Raw genomic sequence first — 10780 nt, forward strand, 5'->3', positions numbered from 1 at the left:
GTGTGTAATTTTGAATTATGGTTTTCTCAGGGTATATCCTCAGTAGTGAGATTGCTGGGTCATAAGGTAGTACTATTTTCAGATTTTTAAGGAACCTGCAGACTGTTCTCCACAATGGCTGTATCAGTTTCCATTCCCACCAACAGTGTAAGAGGGATCCCTTTTTTCTACACCCTATCCAGCATTTTCTGTTTGTAGATTTTTTTAGTGATGGCCATTCTGACTGGTGTAAGGAGGTACCTCATTGTACTTTTGATCTTCATTTCTCTAATAATTAGTGATGTTGAGTATCTTTTCATGTGTCTCTTGGCCATGTGTATGTCTTCTTTGGAAAGATGTCTATTTAGGTCTTCCACCCATTTTCTGATTGGATTGTTTATTTCTTTGGTATTTGATTAGGCTGTTTGTTTCTTTGGTATGAGCTGTTTGTATATTTTGCATATTAATCCCTTGTCAGTTGCTTCATTTGCAAATATTTTCTCCCATTCTGAGGGATGTCTTTTCTTCTAGTTTGTGGTTTCCTTTGCTGTGCAAAAGCTTTTACATTTACTGAGTCCTATTTGTTTATTTTTATTTTCATTACTCTAGGAGGTGGGTCAAAAAAGGTTTTGCTATAGTTTATGTCAGAGTGTTCTGCCTGTGTTTTCCTCCACGAGTTTTATAGTGTCCAGCCTTACATTTAGGTCTTTAATCCATTTTGAATTTATTTTAGTGTATGGTATTAGGGAGTGTTCTAATTTCATTCTTTTACAGGTAGCTGTCCAGTTTTCCCAGCACCACTTACTGAAGAGACTGTCTTTTCCCCGTTGTGTATTCGTGCCTCCTTGGTCATAGATTAGTTGACCACAGGTGCATGGACTTGGTCTGTGTTTCTGTTTTTGTGCCAGTATCATACTGTCTGGATTACTGTAGCTTTTTAGTATAAGCTGAACTCAGGGAGCCCGATTCCCCCAACTTCATTTTTCTTTCTCAAGATTGCTTTGGCTATTCGGTGTCTTTTGTGTTTCCAAATAAATTGTAAAAATTTTTGAGTCTAATTCTGTGAAAATGCCATTGGTAATCTGATAGGGGTTGCACTGAATCTGTAGGTTGCTTTGAGTAGTATAGTCATTTTCACAATATTGATTCTTCCAATCTGAGAACATGGTATATCTCTCCATCTCTTTGTGTGTGTGTGTGTGTGTGTGTGTTTTTTTTTTTTTTCTCATCAGTGTCTTATTGTTTTCTGAGTACTGGTCTTTTTTCCTCCTTAGGTAGGTTTATTCCTAGGTATTTTATTCTTTTTTGTTGCAGTGGTAAATGGGATTGTTTCCTTTATTTCTTTTTCTGATCTTTCCTTGCTAGTGTATAGGGATGCAAGAGATTTCTGTGCTTTAATTTTGTACCCTGCAGCTTTGCCAGATGCATGGATTAGCACCAGTGGTTTTCTGGTAGCATCTTTAGGATTTTCTATGTACAGTATCATGTTATCTGCAAACACTGACAGTTTAACTTCTTTTTCAATCTGGATTTCTTTTATTTCTCTTTCATCTTTGATTGCCATGGCTAGCCTGGAGAATCCCAGGGATGGGGGAGCCTGGTGGGCTGCCGTCTATGGGGTCACACAGAGTCGGACACGACTGAAGCGACTTAGCAGCAGCAGCAGCAGCACTTCCAGAACTATGTTGAACAATAGTGGTGAGAACGGCCACCCTTGTTTTGTTACTGGTCTTGGAGGAAGCGCTTTCAGCCTGTTGCCCGTGAGAGCGACGCTGTCATGGAGTTGTCACGAGGCCTTTATTACGTGAGGTAGTTTCCCTTTGTGTCCACTTTCTGAGGAGTTTTTATTACAAATGGTTATTGACTTTTGTCAAAAGGCTTTTCTGCATCTATTGAGTTGATCATCTGGTTTTTATTCCTCAGTTTGCATCCCTGGGGTAAATCTCACTCGATCGTGGTGTGTGAGCCTTTAAATGTGTTGTTGGATTCTGTTTGCTAGCATTTTGTTGAGGCTTTGTGTCTATGTTCATCAGTGGTATTGGCCTGTGATTTTCTTTTTGTGTGATATCTTTGTCTGGTGCCCAGCAGGCACTCTGCAAGAACCACTCCAGACCCTCCCCCCAGCACCCCGCTGCACCTGCAGACTCCACGTCCCCCTACTCCACCGTCTTGGCCAAAGTTTAATTTATAAACTAGACACAGGAAGAGAATGTCCTCATGGCCAGCATTACTACTCTTGCATTTTAGAATGGTTATTAAGTAAAATAAGAGCCTTCCCTGGTGGCTCAGATGGTAAAGAATCTGTCTGCAATGCAGGAGACCTGGGTTTAACCCTGGGTCAGGAAGATCCCCTGGAGAAAGAAATGGCAACCCGCTCCAGTCTACTTGCCTGGAGAATTCCATGAACAGAAGAGCATGGTGGGCTAGAGTCCATGGGGTTGCAAAGAGTCAGACATGACTGAGCGACTAACACAAGGGTTCCTTGAACATAATAAGCACTGCAATACTGGACAGTCGATCTGATAACCCAGACTGTCCAGTATGACAGCTATCAGGTTGGTAGGTAGCACGTACAGCATGAGTATACTGGAGGAAGGGGTGATTCATGTCCTGGTGGGAAGCACGCGATTTCCTCTCGACACTCAGAATGGCGTATAGCTTAAAACTTCCAAATCATTTCTTCCTGGAGTTGATCATTTAATATTATGGACCTGTGGTTGACCGCTGGTAACTGAAACCTCAGCGGATGGGGGACCACTGTATGTATCACCGTGCTCTGACATTCTGCTTTTTTCAGGATCTACAAGATAAGGTGTTAAACCTCAAACCTTTTTTTAAGATTCTTCTGCTGTTATTTTACACTTGTATTTTTTTCCAGCCAAACCTTTGTGATAAAGTCAGGTGGGTGGGCAGTTTCAGAAACGTAGAGAGACAGACTGTGAAAGTGGAGGAATGCCAGTCTATGTATCAGGAAATACAAATGGTAATTCTGTCCTGCCCAATGCAGTAGTCACGGGCCATGCGTGGCTCTTTAGTTGCATTATCACGGACAAATAAAAAATGTAAACCAAGTTCTTCATTCACACCACCCATATCTCACATGTAGCTGTCCACTGCCACGATGGACAGTGTAGAGTGTAGAATGTACCCGTCACTGCAGAATGCACTAAGCTAGTCTGTGGTGTGACATTCTTTGACTTGGGCAAATTCCTCAACTCAGGGTTTCTTAACCTCAGCACTGTTGACGTTTGGGGACAGGTAACTTTTGGCTGTGGTGGGCCGTCTTGTGCTGCTTTTACCAGCATCTCTGTGCTCTGTCCACTAAGCATCATAGCTTTCCATCAGTTGTGTAACCAAAACTGTCTCCGAGCATTGCTGTTTGTCTCCTGGGGATGCATAGTCACCCCGGTTGAGAACCACTGCCTTAACTGCTTTGGGGTTTAGTTTCATCATCGACTAAAGGGGGTTTTGCTATAAGAAGAGGACCCTCCCATAAGTCTAACATTCAGCATGTCCAGAACACCTAGCTGCTTCTCTCATCAAGTGCCGCTTTCTTGAGCACCATCTTTCTCCGCCGCTGCTTGTCATCACCCTGCCTCTTGCCAATGCCAGCAAGTTGCACTGAAGAGTATTGCTCTAATAAGTGGGAGACCCAGAGCTGATGTATAGACTTGTCTCCGTGTCCATGGTTTTACTGGGTGAAGGTACAGTGGCACCTGGTTTTGTCCATCACTAGCTCCGCTTCTCAAAAACCCCTGGTTTCATCATAGCCTGAGTTGAGTCCCTAAACAGAGGCGTTTATCTCCACATGATTGTTGCCTCCTGCACATCCTATGTAGGGTCTTCTGGAAGGATGTTGTCTTCACTGGGATGCGTCTTGCATTTGACATTGCCCTTGGCTCGTGGAGTCAGGGAAACCCCTTAGGGCCTTAACTGGACTATGAACTCAAGAGCAGAGACCCTGTTTTATTAACCCTCAGCACTTGGCACAGTGCTTGACAGCATTGGACAGTTGGCATCTAGATAAATAAATGACCATATATTTTTGGTGGGGAAATAAGATGGTAGTCTAAGGACTTTGCTACTCCAAAGTATAGTCGGCAGACCAGCAGCATCCAGATCCCCTGGAGGCTCACTAGGGACATATTCCCCAGCCTCACCCCAAGCCTATGGATCAGAATCTGCATTTTAATGCCATCCCTGGTGATCTGGGCATGCAATAAGAGTTGGAGAGCACTGGTCTAGAAGACTCTGCACTCAGTTTGTAGCCTTCTTCAGGGACAGAGGGACTTAACACGAGCTTTACCTGAGAGCTTTCTGGTGTCTCTGCTTATAAGGACACTGGTCCTCTTGGATCAGGGCCACATCATTATGACTGACTTAACTACTTTCCTTTAGGTCCTGTCTCCAAACACTGCCACCAGGGCTATATGAATTGGGGGGCAGGGGGGACAAAATTTAGTCCATAATATCGATCATTTTAAAAAGTGATCATTGTGAAATGCTGCCTGCCTTAGTTGAGGGGAGGAGGACTTGGCCATCTCACACCCTTTATCTCATTTATCTTGTGCAGCTGCCCGATGAGCTAGGTAGCGCCACCTCATTTCACAGATGAGGAAACAGAGGCTCCTCGAGGTTGATTTATCTTCCTAAGGTTTCACAGCTAGAACCTGGAGTCCAAACATATGTGCAGGTGACAGAGCTGGTGCTGCGTAGGCTGCTGGAGTGAGGGATTAAAATTCCTAATAAGGCGAGGGAGTTTTATCTTCACGGTAGGCCTCTCAGACACTGAAGACACAGAGTCAGATGTTTGGCTCGCCGGAAGGACCCCAGACTCTAGAATCTCAAGAGCCAGTTGCACACAGGGCTGAGAGCCCACGGTCCTGGCTCTGGCACGCCCACGAGCTTTCTCAGAGATAAGGTCCTGAGGCTCAGGTTTTAAAATGGCTGTGGAAGATTCTTCAGGCTGTCGGTTTCAAGGGGTCTAGTCACTGATCATGGAGAAGGCAATGCCACCCCACTCCAGTACTCTTGCCTGGAAAATCCCATGGACAGAGGAGCCTGGTAGATTGCAGTCCATGAGGTTGCTAAGAGTCGAACACGACTGAAGCAACTTAGCAGCAGCAGCAGTCACTGATCAATCCTGAGGACAAGGTTGGTGAGACCCTGGGCCCTGCTCTCCAGGAGAGTCTAGAGCCAGAGAGAAATTCCAGCAGGCACTCTGACCAGCGCAGTGGGTGCTCCCTCAGCGGGGAATTCTGCCCAACACTGCGGTGACAGGCCGCCAACTGCAGGCTGAGGGAGACGATGCCACTCATGGTGACCGGGGTGGGCTCACTGCCAAGTCTCTGGTGTTCCTGAACTTCGAGTTCCAAAACCTAGCAAGCTTTGGAGGGTGCCCAGGGCACACGCCCTGAAGACATCAAAGCCTAAGGGGGGCCCAAGATTAGTGCTCCTGAGAGGTGCATTGTGCCTGCTGGAAAGGTAGGGGGGGGAGGCCGGGAACGCTGGGCTCTGCAATCGTATCAGGGTTGAATAGTTGAGTCTGACCTAGATCACTGGAACCTACCACCTCAGTAGGGAGAACTATTTACTGCCAAATGGCCATAGACAGTTTTTCAAGTATGAGTCAGAATTCTACCCACCACTGTTCTTTACCAGCTGTAGGATCTCAACGAATTGCTTCATCTGCGGGTCACAGATGGGCAACCCAGGGCTGTGTCCTGGCAGACCTTGTTGATTTGGCTTTGATCATGATAATGTTTTAAAATATTTCGTTTGTTCTTTTTCTTCCACTTTTGTGAAAGTGTCGGCATTATTTTCATTCTTTGAGGTAAGCTTGGTTTTGCTATTCCCTTTGTTTTGTAACTTGGGGGTTTCTTGCTCTTTTTTAAAAAATTCATTTTATTGAACTATATACTTTAGAGAGCTGTTCCAGCACAGAGTGCCCTCCATTTCTGAGTGAAAGAGGCTTGGTGTAGGGGGCCTGCCTGGAAGTGAAGACTGTGGTCCAACTAGTGGGAACCAGGCACGCAGGATCCTCAGGGGGCTCATTTGCTTGAACATCCTCCCCAGCTCCCTCCACACATACATGGCAGCCTTGGGGACTAGACTGCTCAGGCCGCAGAGAGGAGACAGCAGCCCCGAGGACTGACGCCTAAGGGGAGTGGAGGAGACATTTATTTTTCATTTCCTATCATGGAATTTTTGTTCTCTATTGGAACATATTGATTTGGAGTGTTGTGTTAATCACAGGCGTACAGCAAGTTGATTCAGTTAACATACACATGTGCCTGTCTTTTTAGGGTTCTCTTCCACAGAGTTTGAGAGGGTATTGAGTACAGTTTCTTGTTTATAGAGCACATCCTCGTTCATTATTCTTTTTCTCTTGTCTGTGTATTTATCTGTATAGAAGAGTACATGGGTCAATCCCAAACTTCTCAGTGATCTCTCCACAATCACCTGGCCTTCCCATTTGGTAAGGGAAGTTTCTTTTCTAAGCATCTGTTTCTGTTTGATCCAAGAGTTCATTTGTACCCATCAGGAGACTTCACCTGTATGTGATGTCGCGTGCTTTTTGTCTTTCTCTGACGACTTGACTTAGTGCGCCCACCTCCAGTCCGCGTCCTTGTTGCTGCCACCGGCACCACTGCATTCTCTTGTGAGGGTTCCGGTCATAGTCCATGAATGTGTGCAGCACATCTTTAGCCTCCCTTCTTCTGTGGCTTGAGGTTTTTGTTGCTTGTGTGCCTTGGCTGTTGTAAACAGCACCGTAAAGAATGTTGGGATGCATGTGTGTCCCAGAGGGGTGCTTTGCCTAGGGTCTAGGCCCCAGAGGCAGATTGCAGCATCCTGGGCTGCTTTTTGCTTTCAAAGGAGCCTGCATGCCCTTGTCCATAGTGGCTCTTGTCAAGTGCATCCCCCGCTGCAGCTCTAGGAGTGTTCCCTGGTGTCCTGGCCTTCTGCAGTATTTATTATTTGTACATTTTCCACCAACTGCTACTAACCAGAGCTCCTTGTAGTTCTGGTGTGCCTTCCTCTTTCAATTGGGCAGCCCAGGATTTCCACAGGAGGGGGATTTGGATTTCCTTCCTATTTTTTTAAGTGTAAGCAAAATTTGCCATTTGAAATTGGCTCCTGAAGGTCGGCATTCTTTTGAATTCTGTTTCTGCTGCCTCCTGCGTGTCATCTGTCCAGCAAAGGGATCATTTAGAGCAGAGCAGCTCTGGTGAATATGAAATACCCATAGGTCCTGGATTTGGGGTTGTTGTTTCCTAGGATGGCCACAAGGGGGCAGCACTTATTCGTGCCCTGCTCTGCCTATTGGGGAAACCTGCTGCTGCTGCTGCTGCTGCTAAGTCGCTTCAGTCATGTCCGACTCTGTGCGACCCCATAGACGGCAGCCCACCAGGCTCCCCGTCCCTGGGACTCTCCAGGCAAGAACACTGGAGTGGGTTGCCATTTCCTTCTCCAATGCATGAAAGTGAAGAGTGAAAGTGAAGTCACTCAGTCGTGTCCAACTCTTAGCGACCCCATGGACTGTAGCCCACCAGGCTCCTCCGTCCATGGGATTTTCCAGGCAAGAGTACTGGAGTGGGGTGCCATCGCCTTCTCCTGAGCCCTGGCAAATGCGTGTTCCTGGGCTAGAAATTATTGTGGAAAGGGCAGGATAGATGCAAAGGGCCAGAGTGTCATTCCTTCTGCCCCTTACCCTTCTCCCTCCAGACCTATCCCATCCCCTGCCAAAGTCTTATGCTGAGGCAGCTGTCCTAGGCAGGTGGAGCCTCTCTAGGGAGAGAGGCTGGAAGTAGGAACCCCCTGAGCAAAAGAGGGGAAGATAGGGTGACTTTTCAAACCTCTTCCAACACAGAGAGTCCACAATTTTCTAGGTGCAGGAGACTTGCTTTATGTGTAGCGGGACCACTTGAATTTTAAGGTGGTGGTCTCAGGCAGTCAAGATATCACTGTGCTCCTTGGCTGGCACAACCTTTCCAGCTCCCCCATGAAGACCTCAGTTTGACCCGGAAGTCAAGCCCATTAAGGCCCAGGGATGAGAGAGCAGCGCAGGGGTCTGAGACCTGAGGAGAACGCAGGGACGCTGGTTTGGGGGTTTTTCTTCTCAAGTAATTTTTATTTTCTGTTCGAGTCAGTCCTGAATTTAACTAGAGTCTGTCCTGAGTGTGGTACTCATTTTGGCCTGACTCTGGTCCACACTCAGGCCTACCTATGGTCCACACAAGCCTGCCTCTGGTCCACTGAGGACTGATTCTTCTCAACACTATGGCCTGAATCCATACACATGAGGCCTGATGTGGTCTACAACGAGGCCTCACTCTTGTCCACACTGAGGGCTGACTATGGTACTCAGTTCTGACTCTGTTTCACTTTGAGAACTGACTCTAGTCCATGCTGAGGCCTGACTGTGGTCCACACTCAGGCCGTCTCTGGTCCACACTCACACCTGGCTCTCGTCCACACTCAGGCCTGCCAGTGTTCCACAGGAGGGCCTGGCTCTTGGCCACACTAATGCCTGCCTTCACCCACACTAAGTCCTGACTCTGGTTCAGTTAGGCCTGACTCTGTTCCACACTGAGGCATCACTCTGATCCATACTCAGGCCTGGCTCTGGTCCAGCCTCAGGCCTGGCTCTGGTCCACACTCAGACCTATAGATGGTCCACCCTGAGGCCTGACTCGATACACACTGAGGCCTGACTGTGTCTAAACTGGGCCTGACCCTGGTCCACACTGAAGGCTGACTGTGGTACTCAGTCCTGACTCTAGTCCACGCAGAGGCCTAAGTCTGGTCCACCCTGAGGCCTGAGTCTGGTCCACTCTGAGGCTTCACTCTGGTCCATGCTCAGGTCTGGCTCTGGTCCACAATCAGGCCTGCCTTTGGTCCATACAGAGGGCTATTTCTCGTCCACACTCAGGCCTGGCTCTGGTCCACACTCAGGCCTGACACCCGTCAAACTGAGGCTGACTGTGGACCACACTGAGGCTGCACTCTGGTCCACACAGGCCTGACCCTCATCCACGTTGAGTCCCGAATCTATACACACTGAGGCCTGACTCTGGTCCACACTAAGGCTGCCTTTCGTCCACACTCAGGCCTGACTCTGGTCCTCACATATTCCTGACCGTTGTACTCACTTAGGCCTGACTCTGGTCCATACTAACACCTTACTAAGGTCCACTAAGGCCTGATCCTGACATATTCTTGACTCTGGTACTCACTTAGGCCTGACCTGATTCTAGTCTTAGGTCTTACTCTGGTCCACATCAAGACCTGACTCTGGTTGTAGCAAAGGCCTGTCTCGTGGTAACACAGGCCTAACTCTGGGCCTCACAAAGGAAGGCTTTAGTCTGTCCCTCCCTCAGTCTCTGAGTCAGTCTTCTCTATGGCCTATACATCTTAAATCAACTCTACTCAAAAATAAGTTAAAATTACTGGTGGGCTGCAGGTAAGTGAGAAACCGTCACAAGATTTCAAAGCCATTATCAACACAGGACTATATACAGTGTCATCTGTTTAGCCTCCACGCCTAGTGAGAGATCTGGAGAAGCTACTGCTGTTCTGAAGACAGCTGCACCTCAGTGACATTGGCAGCACGAGGAACAATAACCAAGACAGCTAAGCAGCTACGGGGCGAGGACAGAGGACGGTAGAGGAGAGAGGACGGTAGAGGAGAGAGGACGGTAGAGGAGAGAGGACGGTAGAGGACAGAGGACGGTAGAGGACAGAGGACGGTAGAGGAGAGAGGACGGTAGAGGAGAGAGGACGGTAGAGGAGAGAGGACGGTAGAGGAGAGAGGACGGTAGAGGAGAGAGGACCGTAGAGGAGAGATGACCGTAGAGGAGAGATGACCGTAGAGGAGAGATGACCGTAGAGGAGAGAGGACGGTAGAGGAGAGAGGACGGTAGAGGAGAGAGGACGGTAGAGGAGAGAGGACGGTAGAGGAGAGATGACCGTAGAGGAGAGATGACCGTAGAGGAGAGAGGACCGTAGAGGAGAGAGGACGGTAGAGGAGAGAGGACGGTAGAGGAGAGAGGACGGTAGAGGAGAGAGGACGGTAGAGGAGAGATGACCGTAGAGGAGAGAGGACCGTAGAGGAGAGAGGACCGTAGAGGAGAGAGGACGGTAGAGGAGAGATGACCGTAGAGGAGAGAGGACGGTAGAGGAGAGAGGACGGTAGAGGAGAGAGGACGGTAGAGGAGAGAGGACCGTAGAGGAGAGAGGACGGTAGAGGAGAGAGGACGGTAGAGGAGAGAGGACGGTAGAGGAGAGAGGACCGTAGAGGAGAGAGGACGGTAGAGGAGAGATGACCGTAGAGGAGAGAGGACGGTAGAGGAGAGAGGACGGTAGAGGAGAGATGACCGTAGAGGAGAGAGGACGGTAGAGGAGAGATGACCATAGAGGAGAGAGGACGGTAGAGGAGAGAGGACGGTAGAGGAGAGAGGACGGTAGAGGAGAGGCGGTTCAGATACGCAAGGCAGTGTCATTCTGCCGTAAAATACAATCAAATAATGCCTTTTCCAGCCACAGCAACTGAAAAACACATGATCATGATCTTGGAAAGACAGCAGTGAGCGGTCCTGAAGAGAAACCTTAGCTCCCTGCTCAGGAATTGAACCTGGGTAGCCTGGATGAACACCAGGATTCCCGACCATGAGACCACCAGTGGCCAGAGGCTAGAAGCAAAGTGACCCTGTGTCTTTTCCCCATTTGAAACCAAGACTATTTTAAGGAGGCAAGAGGTGTAAATACATATATGAAGTCCATTATTACAGACACAGCACAA

This window comes from Bubalus bubalis, chromosome 18, assembly GCF_019923935.1.
Source record: "Bubalus bubalis isolate 160015118507 breed Murrah chromosome 18, NDDB_SH_1, whole genome shotgun sequence".
Lineage (NCBI taxonomy): Eukaryota > Metazoa > Chordata > Mammalia > Artiodactyla > Bovidae > Bubalus > Bubalus bubalis.